Genomic DNA, 21,196 nt, shown 5'->3' with positions numbered 1-21,196 from the left:
CAGTCAGACCCATTCCCCCGTCTTATTTCCGTAGCTCTGCAAGTTTATCTCCTTCAGGTGCCCATCCAATTTCCTTTTGAAATTATTCATCGTTTCTGCTTCCACCACTCTCATAGGCAGCGAGTTTCAGGTCATTACCACTCACTACATAAAAAAGTTCCCCCTGCATCTCTTGTCAAAACCTCAAATCTGTATCCTCTAGTCATTGTACCATCAGCTAATGGTAACAGCTTTACTTTGTCTACCTATTGTTACAATCAGGTGAGCAGGAGTCAAAGGCTTTCCTCTTTTCCCTCTCCTTGTTTGACGATAACAGGTTTATTTTCTTTTTGAAGTGGATATAGTTGCCAATTCAGTGATTGTTTAACTGTTTATTGCCGTGATCATAAAAAGAACCAATCAGACAGGTTTTCTTGAGTTTAACAAAGAAACAGATTAGCTTTATTGTACTTAAACCAATCTAAGTAAAATAATAAACTCCACTCCAACTTTCACACACACACTCAAATTTCACACACATACAAATAGGTTACAGAGATGCGAAGGACAGATTGGTTGAATTAGAATTCAGAGAAATAAAATGGGTATACAGTCTGTGGAGGCTGGTGACTCAGTTGGCTTCAGGCGGAATTTGGTGGTCACGTGACTTTCCTCTGGTGGTTCTGAGGCTTCCAGTTTGAAGATGTGGATGGCTGATTCAGTGGTTCTCCTGGAGAGAGCAATTTAGCTGATTTCCTTCCAGGTGTCTCTGTCTGCAGCGGGGATATGCCTGAGTGGTCACAGAGCAGGCAGGGGTCGAAGTTTGCAAGATGGATTAGAGAGAGAGAAAGGAAGGAGGGACCCCACTTGAGTCTTCCATTGTCACTGTCTAGCTGCTTGTCTGGCTGCTGCAGAGGAAACACCAGCTTAAGCACACACATGGTGGGTCTGTCACATGACTGCCACCCAGTCATTCAAATATGGTGGCTACCAGTATGCATTTTCTCTTGCATCTTAATTAGTTCATGTCTAGGAATTCCCTTCTCACAACCAGGGTCCCATTGTTCAAGAGATTAGCTTTGAGTGGTTCATCTCCACCAGTTTAATATTCAGCTGATGGCCTTGATGCCTTGCATTGGAAACAGGATGGGTCTGTGCAGATAATCCGTCTCCAACTGAATGCATTGGAATGTGGAGATCAGTGATGCAAATTGGGTGGTCACATTTTATCTGTTTCTTTTTTTTTAATTTAAATTGAATTCAGGTTTCCAGCCAGTGGATTAAAAATCATCCTGCAACATAGCACATTTTCATGATACCAGCTAAATCTGTTATAATCTTGTATACCTCTAGCCAATCTCCCCTCAATCTCCTTTGCTCCAGGGAGATCAACCCCAGCTTCTCCAACCTAACCTTGTAGCTAAAACCCTTCATTTTTGGAACCAGGAACTGTTAAATCTCCCCTGCACCCTCTCAAGGGCCTTCATATCCTTCCCAACTTGTTGTGATCAGAACTGGATGCACTGCTTTAGTTCATTTTTTCTTTTATTGTGCTTTTTTGCTCATTCTTATTTTCTCTCCCCCCATCTTGTTTCTTTCTTAATCCCTTTAGTTTGTGTTTGGATGGCTGCTATCCTGTCATTCATACCTCACCCAGATGCATCTTTTGTTTCTTTACTTGTCCCATTATCACTCCTTTTGGCTTTGTGCCATGAAACCTTTTGTAATTTAATCTCTCCCGCCCTCCACCCTATCACAGTTCTTCCCTTTTGTTCTTCCCTCCTCCCTCCTTTCACTTGGTCAAATCCTGTCGCATTTCTAACTTTTGGCAGTCCTGCTGAAATGTCACACAGACCTGTAACGTTAACTCTGTTTTGCACTCCACAGATGCTGCCTGACCTGATGAGTATTTCCAGCGTTTTCTGTTTTTGGTTTAATACTCTAGTTGTCACCTAATCAGAGCTTTCTGAAGGTACAGCATGACTTCTCTGCTTTTGTACTCAATATCTCTATTCATGAGGACAAAGATCCTATATGCTTTGCTAACCACTCTCTCAATATGTCCTGGCACCTTCAAAGATCTATGCACATGAACTCTCAGGTCTGTCTGTCCCTGTACACTCTTTAGAATTGTGCCATTTAGTTTATATTGCCTTTCCCTATCCCTTTTGCCAAAATACATCACCTCACACTTCTCTGTATTAAATTCCATTTGCCACTTGTCAGCCCATTCTGCTAGCCTACCTATGTTCTGTTGCAGTCGATTGGTATCATCCTCACTGTCTGCCATACCTCCAAGTTTGCTATCATTGGCAAATTTTGAAATTATACATATATAATATATATATATATATATATATACATATATATATATATATATCAAAAAAAGCAGTGGTCCGAGCACTGAGTTTTAGGGAACACAATTTAATACACTTCAGTTTGTTTTTAATGATTACAATATGTTTTGGTTTTTATTTCCAGTATTAGAAAATAAACCTTTCTGAGGGGGTCAAAAGAGAAATATAGGCTATTAATTCCTGTCAGTGGCTGCTTCGCACATTTATATGACATTCCCCTGTCTGCTGTTTCAACAGAAGCGTTTAACCCGTTTATTTGCAAAGGGTTAAAATTTCAAAAGGAGAAAATATCTGAATTGCACAACAGGCTGATTAGCATTTAGTAGAAGAGAAAGAAAGAATTGTGTTTATGCAGTGCCATTCCCAACCACAGCATGTCCCAACGCACTTTACAGCTAATGAACTTCTGGAACAAAAACAGAAAAATATGGAAATAATCAGCAGGTCAGGCAGCATAATTGGAGAGAGAAACAGAGTTAATGTTTCAGGCCGATGACCTTTCATCAGAACTGGAGGTACGTTTGAAAAGGATTGACTGTTGTAATGTGGGAATTGCAGTCTTTTTGCTGACAGCAAGCTCCCAGAAACAGCAATGTGACTTTGAGCAGGTAGACTTTTTTTAGGTGTTGGTTGAGGGATAAATATTGGTTAGCACACTGGAGTGTACTCCCCTGCTCTTCTATTGCTCTTTTATATCCACCCGAGAGAGTGATGCAACTGAGCTATGGCTGGTCAATGTTTGGATGTGACCCTTCATCGTAACTTGGTCCTATATTATCCTTCTGACAATACTTAAAAATAAAACCGTTCATTTAAAACAATGAATCAGTGAAACTCTGCACTGCCATAGGATCCTGAACAGGAACTGATGTGATAGTGTGCAAATTTCATCATGTGAATCTACAGTGTAGTGATGGTTGGTATATTGTAGGTGGTTGTGTGAAAAGTTTCAGTTTGCAAACTAACATGATTTGTTTGGCGATAGAGTCTCAGGAAAGGGATCTGGAACCTGTTTAAAAAAAAAAGTTGGAAATGCCTGCAACTAATATTTTTTTTTAAATACAAGATACCTGTAAGCCTTCCAGACAAAATTATTTTTCTTTTGCAAGGCAAAATTGTAGTGGGCTGCAAAATGCACTAAATCGAGTCGCAAAAATCAAAATCTTCTGGGGTGGTCGGACAAATCTGCTAACCTAACCACAACTCGAAATTAAATCATCTCTGTCATAGATTGTGCTTTTTATACTTTAGGTTTTTTCTCCTGCAGTAGCATTGATGGGATGTTGGATATACCTGATTCTAGATTCTAACACTCAGCTGGATTTTCATCTGATATCCTGACTGAAATCCATCAGGATATGACTGGAAATGGTTGGAATATGTGACGGTGAGGCTGACTAGTTGACTTCCCACACCATTCTTGATTTCCCTATCCCTACCCATCAGGACTGCCATTGACATCCCTTTCTGCACCTGTTGTGTGCAAATGCTATTTGGGGGGTGAAGGTAGGGCCTAGCTTCCCAGCACTTTTCCCACTTGTTTACCTTTGTTACCACCATGGCGCATGGAAAAGGTGGTGGTAAGCCTGGTGCAGTGTGGCAGTTGCGCTGATGCAGAAGGAGAGGGCCTAGTAGAGGCCCCATCCCCTAATATCTCATGGCCAATGGGCATTGTTCCTGGAAAATGGAATAGGTTGTGGGAGGAATGGAGGGGCAGACAATAGGCAGACCACACAATCAATATCTATCCTGCTCCTCTTCACTTGTCAGAGGATTTATGTCCAGGGTAGCTCTTCGGAGATCATATTTGTATTTTGTTTTCAAACAGTTGGTCTGCTTTTTCTAGCTTCCTTGATTGGAATGTATGCCAGTGCTTTCATATAATTCAAACATTTCTCAGAACATTTTTGTCTATATTTGGGAAACTTTGATAGGTATTTCATTCTTCCTGTCTTCTTTCCCATGTTTTGTTTTGTTCTGTATTCTCCAAACTTGGCATTCCCACAGACGAAACAGGAAATTGCATTATATGTGCAATTTCTCCTTTTAATATATGAATACAGCTTTAATAGATGAATAATACCTGTGTACAAGCTAACACAGAGGAAATGGCATGCAAAATAATGATGGTGTTTCCCAACATGTCAAATGATTCTTTCCATCCTTACGGCATTGCTCGCCTGTATACCTACCTCAACCACATCCTCATTGCCACAGCTTTATCTTGTGAAAAGCTCCCCTGTCTGGTTTTCTGAACCCCGCCAATGTCTAATTCATTAGCACAAAATAAGTAGTAATTGCAAATCCTGAGGTGACTAATTGCATTAGTGAATTTGTTCATGAAGTGTTCAGATGGAGAGCAGAGTGGGAGAGTTATAAGTTCTTTACTCCCCTGGTTAATGAATGGTGGATAGATATTTGGTGATTAAACATACAATACATTTATCTGTAATGTGTGAATGTATACGTGTTCTACTAAAATTAGTGCACGTGGCTACACCATAGTCACCGTAGCCAGACCTATTAATCAACAATTTCTATTGGACAACGCTGTGAAATAATCTGCAATTCATCCAGTACTCAGCACTCGAACAATTTCTATGCTATTATCACTCACCTTCTACATTGAACTTATTTGCTCTCCACCCCTTCTTATTGACATTTAAAAAGCTCAAAACTGGATTTTGCTGTGAGCTTTTTAACTAAATTCCTTTAAAGTTCTTTTCCTTTTCTGCCCCCTCCATACATTCCAACAACAACTTGCATTTATCCATTTTTTAAATTCATTCACAGATAGATGTGGGCATCTCTGGCAAGGCCAGCACTTATTGCTCATCCCTAATTGTTCTTGAGAAGGTGGTGGTGGGCTGCCCTCTAGAACCACTGCACTTTGTGTGATGAATGTACTCCTTCAGTGCTGTTGGGAGTTCCAGGATTTTGAACCAGCATACTTTTTAACATAGTAAAATGTCCCAAGGCGCTTCACAGGAGAATTATCAATCAAAATTTGACACTATGCCACATAAGGAGGTATTAGCAACTTCCGATGGGTGCTGCAATTCTTAAATAAAACCAGAAAATGCAGGAAATGCTCAGTACAGATGCTGCCTGGCCTGCTGACTATTTCCAGCATTTTCTGTTTCTATTTAAGTAAATATTGGGATAGGTGACCAAAAGCTTAGTCAAAGAGGTAGATTTTAAGGACCATCTTCAAGGAGGAGAGAAAGGTATAGAGGCAGGAAAATTTAAGGAGGGAACTCCAGAGCCTAGGGCCGATACAGCTGAAGGCACGGCAACAATTAAAAATCACCAATGTACAATAGATCAGGATTGGAGGAGCATTGAGATCTTGACTCTGTTGTCAGGTTGGAGGAGGTTAGAGAGATAGGGAGGAGCAAGATCATAGTGCGATTTCAAAACAAGGATGAGAACTTTAAAATTGAGGCATTGCCAAACCGGGATTCAACGTAGGTCAGGGAGCACAGGATGATGGGTGAACAGGACTTGCTGTGAGTTAGGATAAGGCAGCAGAGTTTTGGAGGAGTTCACGTTTATGGATGGTGGAAGATCGGAGGCCAGCCAGGACAGCATTGGAAAAGTTAAGTCTGGAGGGAACAAAGTAATGGATAAGAGTTTCAACAGCAGATGAAATGAGGCAGAAGTGGAGACAGTCAATATTATGGAATTGGAAGTAGGTAATCTTGGTGATGGATTGGATGGATAATTGGTCGGAATCACACCTCAGGGTCAAATGTGAAGGTAGGGAACGTCTGGTTCAGCCTCAGACAGTTGCCAGAAAAAGGGATGGAATCAGTGGCTAGGGAACGGAGTTTGTGTCGGGGACTGAAGACAATGGCTTTGGTCTTTCCAATATTTAGTTGGATGAAATTTCTTCTGATCCAATACTAGATGCAAAATAAACAAATCAGAAATAGTGAAGGAGTTGAAAGAGGTGGTGGTGAGGTAGAGTTGAGTGTTGTATGTGTAAATATGGCAGTTGACATGTTTTCAGATGGTTTTCGTAGAGGGGCTTCATATTAATGAGAAATGGAGGGGATGGGGGGTGTCCAAGGATAGAACGTTGGGGTCTCCTGAGGTAGTGATGCAGAGGGAGAAGAGAAGCCATTGCAGGTGATTCGCTGGCTATGACCTAGAGTGTCTATCAGCGACAGAGAAATTCCATCAGAAAAGCCTCCAGGGCATCCTTCAGATTCAGTGAGAGGACCATCGAGCTAACGCTGGTGTGATTCTTGAAGCCAGATCCACAAGCATTTAGGCAAAACTCCTGCAAAGTCAACTCAAATGGACTGGCCACAGTGTTTGAATAGCCCCCGTCAGATCTTGTTTTCACAACTCTAAAATGGCCAACATCTGGGGAGGAAAAAGAAAAAGCTTCAAAGACACCCTGAAGCTGCCATTGAAGTGTGGCTGCATTGACCTTAAAAACTGGGAGGAGCTTGCTACCAATCATTCAGAATGGTGACAACTTGTCCACCAAGCTGCATCATGCTTCGAGACCCAATGCTTTAATGATAAGGTACATCAACAGCAGAGAAGGAAAGGAAAGGAAGCCAATCCTGAACTCTGGATCCCACTACCTCGTGGGATACCCTGCCCCATGTGCCCAAAGATCTGAGGGTTGAAAATTGGTCAGTCACATGAAGATCTGTGGCAGAAAGACATCTTCCTTGAATCGAGGGACAGCTGACGGAGTCAACCATGTCGAAGGCTACAGACAGGTCAAGAACGATGAGGGGCCATAGTTTTTCATGGTCACCATCCAAAGACTGCCATTTGAGATTTGGTAAGTGTGGTTTTGGTACTGTTGCAGGTGCAGAAACCTGATTGGAGGGATTCGAACATGGAGTTGTGGGAAAGATGGGCACAGATTTGGGAGGTGACAACACATTGGAAAACGTTGTTTGAAGGTTTTCATGGTGAGAGAGGTAAGGTTGAATAAGACGATTTGCAGTTTACACCATGTGAATAGCTCTGAAAAAGGTAGTCGTTTTCTTGAAAGACGAGTTCTTAAAAGAACTGTTAGGACCCGATGTTTCGGACAATATACTCTGCTCATCTTCTGGAGAAAAGATGGGATCTGTGGAAGATGGAGGTTTATATATGGTGGAGGATGGAAGTGTGGGTGGGATCTTACTGCTGATTGGTCAGGCTTAATATGTCTGTGATAGGATGGTGACATGAGAGTAGAAATGTCAAGGAGTGCTGAAGAGTTGAGGAAGAGATGTAAGGGGAGCAGACTATCTGGGAGGGGAGAAATGGAAGGAGGCATGAAGGTAGGAGAGAGGGGCATAGGAGGGGTAAGGAGAAAATAAAAGGGGAAACATAAGCAATGGGCACAGGAATTTACAGGGAAACTCAAATTACATAGGACTGGTTACACAGCAAGGTTAGGATGGAAGAATAAAATACTGCAGATGCTGAATATCCAAAATTGAGACAGAAAATGCTGGAAATACTCAGCAGGTCTGGCAGCATCTGTGGAGAGATAAACAGAGTTAATGTTTCAGGTCAATGACCCTACACCAGAACTGGGAAAAGTTCAAAATGTAATAGGTTTTGAGCAAAGTGATGGTGGGAAATAGAATAAAAGGGAAGGTCTGTGATAGGGTGGAAGACAGGAGAGACTAAAAAAACAGTTAGTCATGTAGGGCCAAAGGGAGGATTAGGATGGATATGTCCTGGTATTAAATAGGAAATAGAGTGGAGACAATAGGAGGGAGTCCAAAGTTAAAGTCAGAGGCCCTGCGGTGGGACAAAGTTAAAGTAGATAGGGTCGTGTCAGGTTGGAGCATTGATGAGCTGATGTCCAGGTGCAGAGGGTGAGTGATTCCAGAAGCTATTTGAAGGGTAGAGTATTGAAGATGCACTACTAGAGGTATTTCTGTGGACATGAAGAGTCAGGAGGTCCGAAAAATTGGTCATGGGAGTTTTCTTGTTTTTTTATATTGTTAAGACAAACAACTATTTTGTGCTCAAGCAAAAGCTAATCATGTTTCAGCTACACATTCATGCCTGCACATATGGGTCTCTTTCCCTTCATACCAGCTGGCCACTTCTTAATATGCTGCCCCTTCAGTCTTGTTATAGATTCCAAATGGGCTGAGGTGCCCTTTAATACTCTCCAGAAGCTTTTGACATTTTTGTCTCCCTGGATGTGACCCCTTTAAATTTGACTTGCACTTTTTATCTCCTGCCAGTGGTGTACCTGCCCCCGCCTTCCCCCACACCCACCAGAGTTTACACTCAGAATGAATAATTGTTCAATTGAAGTTAGACTAGAAAATTGAAAACCATTAGCATTTGATATTCAGGTAGCCCTTAGAGAAGTACGAACCAAATTAGAATTGATTTGTAACTAAAGAAAAAAAAATTGTCTCTCACCTCCCAAAGAAATAACTTGGTTCTGAACACAGTTCCTCTATTATTCAAATAAACTAAGAAACACCAGCATGTCCTGCTATCCAGATAATACTGAGATACTCTGGTAAATGTTGCTGGAATAACAAACTCAACTTCTGTTGTTGTGCAGACTGGAGATATTACAAATCCACAACGAGAACCATTTTGACAAGCTCTAATCTCATACTCCAACTTCCTACATTTGAACCACTCTCAAAGGTAGATAATTAATTGAGTTGATTGTCACTCTAAACCTGACAAAGCTATCAACAAGTATTGGCCAGTCAGTGAGGTTCATTTTAAAATTTGCATGCCGTGCATTCCAGTTATTCGGAGTCAATGATTGAATTTGCCTTTAATCGTCTTGCTGATGTAAAGCACATGTAAAAGTTGAGATGATGTGGGACATTTTCAGTGTGCTGTGTGCTTACTTGCTGAAAGCAAGTCCAACCTCATAATAAATAATTAGGACAACTAGCTGACAGCAAGTATTACATCCCCACAAGCTACTTCTGCATCAGCCACTTCCTTCGCTGACCTTCACAGACTAACCCATGAATTTCAGTTCCTGTTCTACCCTATATGATCTCTTCTCTTCCCCTCCCTACCAACCACATGCACGCGCAACACACTGTGGGCTGGATTTTCCCATGGGCTTCAGGACCCCAATGTCGGGACCAAATGGGGGTCCTGAGCCCATACTTGCCAGCAGTGAGACTGGTGGTACAATCTGCTAGGAGGTGGCCTCCTAATTTTTTATTATTCTTTCACGGGATGACCCAGCGACAGTGAAGGAACGGTGATATAGTTCCAAGTCAGGATGGTGTGTGACTTGGAGGGGAACTTGCAGGTGGTGGTGTTCCCATGCATTTGCTGCCCTTGTCCTTCTAGGTGGTAGAGGTCGCGGGTTTGGAAGATGCTGTCTAAGGAGCCTTGGTGAGTTGCTGCAGTGCATCTTGTAGATGGCACACACTGCTGCCAATACGTGTCGGTGGTGAAGGGAGTGAATCTTTAAGGTGGTGGATGGGGTGCCAATCAAGCGGGCTGCTTTGTCCTGGATGGTGCCGAGCCTCTTGAGTGTTGTTGGAGCTGCAACCATACAGTCAAGTGAAGAGTATTTCATCACACTCCTGTCTTGTGCCTTGTAGATGGTGGACAGGCTTTGGGGAAACAGGAGATGAGTTACTCGCCGCAGAATTCCCAGCCTCTGACCTGCTCTTGTAACCACAGTATATGTATGGCTGGTCCAACTCAGTTTCTGGTCAATGGTAACCTCCAGGATGTTGATAGCGGAGGATTCAGCGATGGTAATATCATTGAATGTCAAGGGAAGATAGTTGGATTTTCTCCTGATGGAGATGGTTAGTGCCTGGAATTTGTGTGGAGTGAATGTTACTTGTCACTTATCAGCCCAAACCTGAATGTTGTCCAGGTCTAGCTGCATGTGGGCACGATCTGCTTCAGTATTTGAGGAGTTTCAAATGGTGCTGAACATTGTGCTATCATCAGCGAACATCCCCACTTCTGACCTTATGATTGAAGGAAGATCATTGGTCATTGATGAAGCAGCTGAAGATGGTTGGGCCTAGGACACTACCCTGAGGAACTCCTGCCGTGATGTCCTGGAGCTCAGATGATCGACCGCCAACAACCACAAACATCTTCCATTGCGCTAGGTATGACTCCAACCAGCAGAGAGTTTTCCCCCTGAGTACCATTGACTTCAGTTTTGCTCGGGCTCCTTGATGCCATACTCGGTCAAATGCCGCCTTGATGTCAAGGGCTGTCACCTTACCTCTTGAGTTCAGCTCTTTTGTACATGTTTGGACCAAAATTGTAATGAGATCAGGAGCTGATGGCCCTGGCGGAACCCAAACTGAGCAGCAGTAAGCAAGTTATTGCTGAGTAAAGTGCCACTTGATAGCACTGTCGATAACCCCTTCCATCACTTTGCTGATAATTGAGAATACACTGATGGTGTGGAAATTGACTGGGTTGGATTTGTCCTGCGTTTTGTGCACAGGACATACTTGGCCAATTTTCCAAATTGTCAGGTAGATGCCAGTGTTGTAGCTGTACTGGAACAGCTTGGCTAGGGGTGCGGCCAGTTCTGGAGCACAAGTCTTCAGTACTATGGCCAGAATGTTGTCAGGGCCCATAACCTTTCCACTATTCAATGCTTTCAGCCATTTCTTGCTATCACGTGGCGTGAATCGAATTGGCTGAAGACTGGCATCTATGATGCAGGGGAATTCAGGAGGAGGCTAGATGGATCATTCACTCGACACTTCTGGCTGAAGATGGATGCAAATGCTTCAGCCTCGTCTTTTGCACTGATGTGCTGGGATCTCCCATCCTTGAGGATGGAGATATTTGTGGAGCCTCCTCCTCCTGTTAGTTGTTTAATTGTCTACTACCATTTACAACTGGATGTGGAAGGACTGCAGAGCTTAGATCTGATCTGTTGGTTGTGAGAAAATAGTGGGGAGAGCCATGTTGGGACTGCTTCCAGGTAGTAGGATTGGATGCCGCTCCACAGAGGCTGGCAGCCAATTAGGGTGGTAAAGTTCCTAATTAGTGGTGATTTTGTGGCATCACTGGAACTTTGCCTGCCGCATGTGAAGGTTGCCAGCTTATTGGAGGCAATCTCCTTGTGGCAAGCTGGGGTGCCATTGGAGCCAGCAGTTCCATGCCCTAATGATGAGACCACATGGATGAAAGTCAGGAATCGTGGCCATGTGCGATCTTGTGGAGGGGTTTCCCTTCCGTCTTGATGTCTCTATAGGCTTCACGAGTCTTCAGGGGAGCCCTTCTATGTTGGCCAGCAAGGATGCCTTCATGTTGAGGCAGCCTGGCGGTCTCTGACCTGCCTCAGCAGCACCTACCTTTCGCAGTGGGGCTGACTCTGATTGGGCTGCAGCATCGGGAGCCTGTCCATCATCCTTAATAGGATGACAAGCCAGGAGGAAGCCAATTAGGGGAGGTGCTGGCGTAGTGGTAATGTCACTGGACTAGCAATCCAGAGGCCCAGGCTCAGAAAGAGGCCATTTGTCCCATCATGTCTGTGCCGGCTGAAAAACAATCCACCTATTCTAATCCCACTTTCCAGCATTTGGTCCGCAGCCCTGCAGATTACGGCACTTGAGGTGCCTATCCACACTCCTTTTGAATGAGTTGAGGGTTTCTGCCTCAGCTACCCTTTCAGTCAGTGAGTTCCAGATCCCCATTACCCTCTGTGTGAAAAAGTTTTTCCTCATCTCTCTTCTAACTTTTCTACCAATCACTTTAAATCTATGCCCCCTTGTCACTGACCCCTTGCTAAGGTGCATAAACCCTTCACCTCCACTCTATCCAGGCCCCTCAAAATTTTGTACATTTCAATCAAATCTCCCCTCAGTCTTCCCTGTTCCAAGGAGAACAACCCCAGCCTATCCATTCTTTCCTCATGGCTGCATTTTTCCTGGCCTGGTAATATCCTTGTAAATCTTCACTGTACCCTCTCTAGCGCAATTACATCCTTTCTATAATGAAGTAACCAGAACTGCACACAATACTCAAGTTATGGCCTAACCAATGATTTACACAGTTCCAGCATAACCTCCCTGCTCTTATATTCTATACCGTGGCTAATAAAGGAAAGGATTCCATAATATGGGAGCATGAGGTCAGCTTCCACATGAATGCCACCCAGGTCTATCTCTGTGCCTCCTCCATTGGCTTAAAGGTCACTCTCTCAAATTTTGTAATAACAAGCCCAGAAGACTTCTTTTCGCTGAATGACAGCAAAACTGAGGCCATCCTGTTTGGCTCCCATAAGCACATCTGTGTCATGACTTTATCAACTTCCTCGATGGAACCTCTGTGTCCTTGTTGATCCTGAGTTTACTTCTGAGGAACCTTTTGCCATTTTGTATCTTCTAGTGAGTTGCAACCATTGTTTTAGTATTTCTCTTTCAAGTGCCCTTAATAATTCACAAACCAGAATCTGATGCAATATAAAACAAAACAAAGCTGCCTGCCAGCCAGGGCAGCATCTACATTTGCTAATGGAAGGGTTGAAATGATAAATAGCAAATGAATCAAATTAATTTTCATGTTACAGACCTACATCAAAACAAGAAGTGAAACTCATGTTGGTCTATGAAGACCGAGAGGTAAAAAGAGGTACTTTTGAGCAGCACCAGCAGCAGATGAAATATTCAGCATGAAGGAGATGAAAGTATTGGAACAAGTTCATTCTGAATGCCTGAATGTTTTTACGTGTATGATTCCATGACTCTATGGCCGGAATTTTATGCCCCCCAAAAGAGCGGGTTGGTGGTGGGTGGGGTCGTAAAATTGAGTGGGAGGCAGGTGGGCCATTCCCGACTCCCTCCCGCCCCCACAGCAATCCTACGCGGGGTGACGGCAGTGAGAAACGGTTCGCCCACCCCAGGCCAATCAAGGCCCTTAAGTGGCCAATTAACTGGTACTTAAAGGCCTTCACCCGCCACCATGGGTATTTTACCCTTGGCGGCCAGAGGGCACAAACCTCAAAGACCCCACCTGGTGAAACCAGGTGATCTTCTTGCAGGTTGGTGGGGGGCCTTACTGATTGGGCACTCTGTGCCCCATGGAGGACCACTTCCAAACCCCCAACCGTCGCCAACGCACAACACTCCACCACCCTCCTAACCGACCCCACCTTGCCTCGCCAGAGCCCGACCAATTGTCCACGTCAAGGCCCCAAAAACTTACCTTCGTTCCGGAGCCATCCTTCATTTTGCTTGCGATGGCTGGGTGTAGTCCCAGCAATGGCCACTGTTCCCTCTAGCACTGCTGGGACTAAGAGCTGCCGGCCCACTGATTGGCTGGCAGCTCCATTAGGCGGGACTTCCTGCCTCAAGGAGGTGGAGGTCCTGCCTAAGACCAATTAAATGTTTGGGGAGTGATAAATCCCGGTCTGGCTCCCCAGGCCTGACAGAGGCGGGCTCGCCACTGACTTTTTGCCTGGGGGAGCCTCCCACCCAATGAAAAATAATGGCCAATGACTCTATGTTTACTTTTTTTAAAATATCAGCTGAAGATTTAGTTGTATGAGAATAACGAAAGGTTCTTCTGATAGTGAAGGGGATGAATGTAGCATGATACTGACCTCTACAAACCAGGAAGATTGAAGGTCAATGTTGAGGTCTCAGCTTTGGTCAAATGGATCCACCACAGTTGGTTGTAACTTTTTTGGATGAGGAAGGGGAAAATCAGGCCGGATTCTCTCTCCTAATCACTATTCAGTGCCCTTTGGAAAGTATGTATGTGAAAGTAACTGTATGTATGTATATATATTATATGTGTTTATATAGATGAACAGGGAAATCAAGTGTGACTGTGAAGAATGAAGGTATGATGATAGGAGGAGATTTGACTGTGAGAATTAAGTGATCAGGAGAAGGAAGGTTCTTCCTCTATGGTAGGGTACCAGTGGCTCAAATGCAGTCCAGGTGAATTTCTTAGGCAGCTGTCTGGGTGGCCTTATGGTTGTTTCTCCGTCTACCTCCAAAACGGTTGTATCAAAAAAGTGCCAGTGGGTGGTGAGGTTGAAAGGGGAGCGGGTACTCCAGTGGTGGTAAGTGATTGATACTGAGTATGACTTTCATCACTGGGTGTAAGAAACTTACTATATGATGCCTGACCTTTTTATTGGGACCCATGGGTATATACTTGTCACGGTGATTATGGGACGGTGTGGGGGGCGGGGGTGCTGCAGGGAGTGAGTGGAGGTGGCTGGTTGGGGGAGATGGATTTTGTATTCTCTTATAACCCTGCAAATTAGAACTTCAATGGGTAGGATAAAAGGAAAACCAGCCTTATTTATATTGGCCCTTATAACTCTCGTCCCAATTAGTTACTTTAAAGTACATAGGCTGTTGTTATGCTGAAAGTTCCTCACTGTACAGAGAGTATTAAGTTAGTCAGATTCCTAGTTTTAGCTGATTAAACCAATGAACAATGGAATGGAGTCCCAATGCATTCACTCATGCTAACGGATACATAGATTTCCTGCCTTCAAATACTTTCAGTGTGTCCCTACAGAAAGAGAGTATGCATTTCATAACAAGCAAACACTTCTCAGTGTTGCTTTCTGAATTTTGTGATAAGCAAGTTGATGAGTTTCCATGTATGACATGTATGGATGACCCAGTAAAAAAAAACAGCCTTAGAAGTAACCTAATTAAGGCTGTGAAACATATTCCAATGAGTCAGTGAAGGCCTTCAAAAAGGTTACATCAAATAAATTCCTGTTAGGTGTTGTGTAATTTGTTGTGGGAGGAAGAAGGATGCCAATTGATTAAATGTCATTGTAGATGTGTGGGAAATTAATGTACATGACACTGTTTACTGCTAATTTTATTCATTCTGTCTGCCTTTTTAATTTTTTCCTGCCATATTTCTTTTTTATTATGTCTCTCCTTTCCTCTCAAACCCATGTCTCCCTTGCATTATTCTCCTGTACTATCTATCCCCTCCCACATCTTTCTCACTCTCCACTGCTAGGGTCTCCTTCACCATGTTTCTCTCATTCTCCACTGCTGTGCTCTACTCTCCTGTACTGTCCTGCCTTTATGTGTTGCCATGCCTTGTTCTCTCCCTCATCCCCATGTCTCATTCACTTTTCGCTTGCATTTAATGTTTCGCTTGTCCTCCTCTCATGTCTCTTTTGTTCTGTTCATTTCCTCCACATTTCTCTTACTGTCACCTCATCTCTATGTTTCTCCCATTCCATAAGCACAAGTAGAATTGAGTTACTTTGGCTTCTAAAGTTGGGTTCCCAGGGCTTGGGGAGCACATGTCACCAATTGGCTACTGTTTGGGCATCCCTGATCTATTCTGTTGCAACCGGACACAACATCAATTCATTCTTCATAAGCAGAACTCTCATAGAGAGCACTAATTATATTGAGCACATTTGCTTTATTTTCAAAGATCCGAGCTAGATTTTCTGATTGATTTTAATTTTAACCATCAGCAAACAATTCACTTTAAATGGGTTGCCACCAGCATTAAAGTAACACCGAACAGAAGACCTAGAATGAAGCAAGAAAGAAAGGCTTGATTTATTTACACCTTTCACAACCAAAAGATGTCCAAAGTGCTTCACTATTAATTACTTTTGAAGTGTTGTAAAGTAGGAAACAACTTATACACATCAAGGTCCCATGAACAGCAATGAGATAAGTGACCAGATCATCGGTTTTAGTGATGATGGTTGAAGGATAAATATTGTCCAGGACACCAGGGAGAACTTACCGAATAGCACCTTCAACTGTGCAGCACTCCCTCTGCGTTGCACTGGAGCGTCAGCCTAGATTTCATACTCAAGTCTCAGAAGTGGGATTTGAACCCATGACTATCTGACTCAGAGGTCATAGTACTACCAACTGAGTCTGGGTTCACACAGGCTGCAATGATTCATTTTTATTTAGGCTCAGTCACATAAGACATTCAATCTCAGAAAATTTCCAGAAGAGGTTGGGCTGAAATTTATGGTCCCGCCGCCAATTTTGGCGGCGGGTGAAAACAATGGGGGCCCGCCCACACGGACTGCACGTCGTGGAACCGCCATGATATTAAATGCGGCGGCTCATTTAAATATCCAGGGTAGACCGCCCACCCCGAAGACGTGGAGTGGGCAGGCAGTCCGTCCCTGGCAATGGCGTCAGCCGCCTTTGCGTAGGCGCTGACGCCATTTTTAAAGGGTTTCGAGCCCGACCATTCCATTTAAATATTTAAAGACACATTGATGTTAAAATGTTAAATAAATTTATCTTGCCCCTCTCCCACCCCCCCCCATAACCATAGAATTAATTACCTCCCTCTACCCACTCCCCCAAAACACCTACCTTGTGCACCTGACCTTTCCCCCCCCCCGCAAAGTTCATAAACTTTACACTCTAACCCTTTCCACATCCCCTACACAATGACATGACTCTGACGCTGCTCCCACACCCACCCCCACACCCCCGCACTGAGAAACCTACCTGCTCCCCCTCCCCATTAGTGTTCCACCTTGGATCCCTGGATGGGGATCCGAAGGCGGGGAGTGCCAGCCACCAGACGGCAGGAGCATAAAGGTACTTAATTCGTTTATTTAAATTAATTGACATATTTAAATTGAGTTCCTGTTGCCGAGTGGCCGGGGGGGTCCGCCACGAGGCCTCACTGCCGGCAATATGGAGCTGGGCTTTCCCAGCATCAAGGCCCATTGCGGGCCTCTCCCAGAGGCATTTTCCTCACCTTACCCCTCCCCCCCCCTCCCATTACAACCCCCGCATCGGGGCGTCTGCAGAATTCAACCCATTGCGTCAGTCTTAGCTTGGAAAGAGTGTTGACTTGAGCAATGTCATGCGAGGAAAAAAAGAACTTGCATTTATATAGAGCCTTTCATGACCTCAGGGCACCACAAAGTGGGATCTAGCCAGTTAAGTAGAAAACACGGCAGCCAATTTCAGCACAGCAAGGTTCCACAAACAGTAATTTGACAATGACCAGATAATCTGTTTTTGTTCATCTTGATCTCCTGCATTACAACAGTGACTACACTTCAAAAAGTATTTCATTGTCTGGTGGTCATGAAAGGTGCTATATAAATGCAAGTCTTTCTTTTTCTTTTATTGGTTGAGGGATAAATATTGGCCAGGAAACAATGACTGACGTCCACAGTAAAAACATTCCCATGCAACCAGTGCCTTTGTATGAAGCCTTGACTTATAAACAATATAATTCCCAATGATTCCATGGCCTAAGTAGGGCACAATTCCATCTCACACATACTGGGTTGGATTTTAACTTGCAAAGGGAGGCTGGTTCAGGTTAAACCTCCGATAAATGACGTTGGATCAGGATCCCGATATCATCCCCCGACTTCTGGGTTTTACCTGGACGAATTTGTAGGCAAGCAGAGAACCACTTTGGAGTTGTGGAGTAAGTAATTGTCATACGCAAATAGGATTTAATAGGCAGCCGACCTATTTCCTGAGCTGTCAACAACTCGTAGGTGTTGCCGAGGCAAGGGCACAGTGGGGAGTGCGTCTTCAGTGAAACTTACAGGCTGGGAAGGTTTTGATCTATGAAACTGAAGAGCTCCAGCCATGGCCAGGTGAGAGGCTGCTGCTCACAGCACTTCTTCTCAGAGAGTGCTTTCACTGCTTGACAAGTGATTGAGAACTTCTTCAAAGTCAGTTTTGCACTTCTTGCACTGCCTTGCACTTCACTCACCTTCAGCTGCACTTTCCTGCTGTCAACCTTCACCACAGCATGGGAGCAGCTTATGCAGATCTACCCTGTATCTCTGATGAGGGACAAGAAGAACAGCAACACCAACACCAACAGCAGCAGCTGCAGCAGGAGCAACACCACTACCAGCACCAGCTGCCTTCTCCTCAGCCACATGCACTCCACAAGTCAGGGAGGTGGACATAGACATCCAGCTCCAAGGAGGTGAAACCCCCAAGGGTCTACAGGCAGAGGATCAGCTCTCTCAACATGTATGAACACCAGTACCTCAGGAGGCTCAGGTTTTTATGGCAGGTCGTTGCTGACATCAGCAGCCTCCTGGTACAAGACCTCCTTCCCAATGGGCCCGCTAGGTATGCATTGCCAGTGGCCAACAAGGTGGGTGTCGCTAGAGGGCCTCTCCCCTCCCCAGCACCACCCCCCAAACCCCTGGTCTCTTCCTCTCCCCGAGATTGTGTGATCTCTTCTCCTAAGCAGAGAGTTGTGATTGTTAGAAATAGATTGTGTGGATAGGAGGGAGGGTGAGTCTGAGGCATGGGTGCAAAAGGGCAATTGGATAAGAGTGAGCGAGAGTGTTGGCTGTTCAGATGGAGATATGAGGTGCCTGGAGTGAGAGGAATGAGTGGAGCTGCAAGGTGTATTGTTCAGAGGAGTGCCGTGCAGGAGAATACTGGGAGAGTCAGACTGTGGGGCTTGAGACCTTAAAGTGTTTTGCCACTCACCTTTCCCACCCTCCTGACGTCCTGGATTCTCTTGGTGCACTGGATCCAGATTGGGGGAAACCACACTCTTGCTGTTCACTTCCTCAGCCACTTCAATCCATGCCTCATGCTTTCCCTTCCTCCCACCCTTGGGAAACCTCACCTCTCTTCAAGTCCCTCAGATCCCTGAGCAGGACCTTTACATAAGAGTAAGAGACCTGAGGGCTGACTTCCCAGGTCTCCTCTCCGTTCCTGTGATAGCTGAAACCTCAGGAATTCCTGTCCAGTTCAACCTTTCTAACCCATGCCGGGGTCCTTTTAATTAAAGATCCTTCCTTTGACAGATTCTGTGTGTCATCTCACCTGCCCTCTTTAATTAGTCAAGAATCCTGGATGTGGGATGCTAATACCATTAATCAGTTAAAGAGTCATGGCAAAGCCCGCCGCAGATCTCAACAGGTTCCTGACCCACTACAGGCCGCGTTGTTCCAGCTGGGTCTATCATTTCAAAGGTTTGTCCATTGAATCTCGATAAAATCAACTCACTTTATTCACTATGAAACTAGCTTCATGTTTCAAACCTGTGGGTTTCAAAACCAGATGAACTCACTGTTGGTGACAACACGCATCAATCACTATGTGTATGAAATCCACTCGACAAAAACCCACAGCAGGCTGACGTGACTGTCCTCAATTCTTTACTCAAAATCCCTAGAACTAGTAACTTGTTTCTTTGAATGGGTCAAGAGTGGGAAATAAAAGATGCAAATGTCGATCTTAAAGTCATTACAGGAAATTATGTAGGAGCAAGCTATTGCATGTTGCACTTTCCAGTGTAATAACACTACACAATACAATACATCACAGAAATTCAAATTATTTCTTCTTTCTTTAATACTGTGTCTGCTGTTTACTCAAGCATGTCCACTGAAATAAACTGAATAAAGCGGGGGAAGAAATGTAAAATGAAAATAAAATGCAAATGAGGACAGTAAAAGGGACTGGCAAAAGTACAAAATGATATTAAATAACGCTAATGTATCAGATTAATGTGAATGTAGGCTAAGGTTTTTTTTAAAAAGCAAAAATTAAGAAGTGCAATGCTGTGTGTATTTGTATATATTTAATGATATTGTTATGACAGCTGAGAAATGTGTCCAGGAGTCTGTTACTATCTTCACCTGGTCTTATTGTAACAGGGTTTAATTTTAAACACATTGTATTTTCAGCTCCCCCTTTGTGAATCCTTGTTCACAACTTGCTAATTATCTTCTTCTTCTTCTTCTTTGGCCTCCTTGTCTCGGGAGACAATGGGTAAGCGCCTGGAGGTGGTCAGTGGTTTGTGGAGCAGCGCCCGGAATGGCTATAAAGGCCAATACTAGAGTGACAGACTCTTCCACAGGTGCTGCAGATAAAATTGGTTGTCAGGGCTGTTACACAGTTGGCTCTGCTCTTGTGCTTCTGTCTTTTTTCCTGCCAACTGCTAAGTCTCTTTGACTCGCCACACTTTAGCCCCGCCTTTATGGCTGTCCGCCAGCTCTGGCGATCGCTGGCAACTGACTCCCACGACTTGTGATCAATGTCACAGGACTTCATGTGGCGTTTGCAGATGTCTTTGAAGCGGAGACATGGACGGCCAGTGGGTCCGATACCAGTGGCGAGCTCGCTGTACAATATGTCCTTGGGGATCCTGCCATCTTCCATGCGGCTCACATGGCCAAGCCATCTCAAGCACCGCTGACTCAGTAGGGTGTATAAGCTGGGGATGCTGGCCGCCTCGAGGACTTCTGTGTTGGAGATACGGTCCTGCCACCTGATGCCAAGGATTTTCCGGAGGCAGCGAAGATGGGATGAATTGAGACGTCGCTCTTGGCTGACATATGTTGTCCAGGCCTCGCTGCTGTAGAGCAAGGTACTGAGGACACAGGCTTGATACACTCGGACTTTTGTGTTCCGTGTCAGTGCACCATTTTCCCACACTCTCTTGGCCAGTCTGGACATAGCAGTGGAAGCCTTTCCCATGCGCTTGTTGATTTCTGCATCGAGAGACAGGTAGATAGTTGAGCCTAGGTAGGTGAACTCTTGAACCACTTCCAGAGCGTGGTCGCCAATATTGATGGATGGAGCATTTCTGACGTCCTGTCCCATGATGTTCGTTTTCTTGAGGCTGATGGTTAGGCCAAATTCGTTGCAGGCAGCCGCAATCCTGTCGATGAGATTCTACAGACACTCTTCAGTGTGAGATGTTAATGCAGCATCGTCAGCAAAGAGAAGTTCCCTGATGAGGACTTTCCGTACTTTGGTCTTCGCTCTTAGACGGGCAAGGTTGAACAACCTGCCACCTGATCTTGCGTAGAGGAAAATTCCTTCTTCTGAAGACTTGAATGCATGTGAAAGCAGCAGGGAGAAGAAAATCCCAAAAAGTGTGGGTGCGAGAACACAGCCCTGTTTCACGCCACTTAGGATAGG

This window comes from Heterodontus francisci, chromosome 15 (genome assembly GCF_036365525.1).
Source record: "Heterodontus francisci isolate sHetFra1 chromosome 15, sHetFra1.hap1, whole genome shotgun sequence".
In the NCBI taxonomy this organism is placed as follows: Eukaryota; Metazoa; Chordata; class Chondrichthyes; order Heterodontiformes; family Heterodontidae; genus Heterodontus; species Heterodontus francisci.
This window is presented reverse-complemented; position numbering follows the sequence as displayed.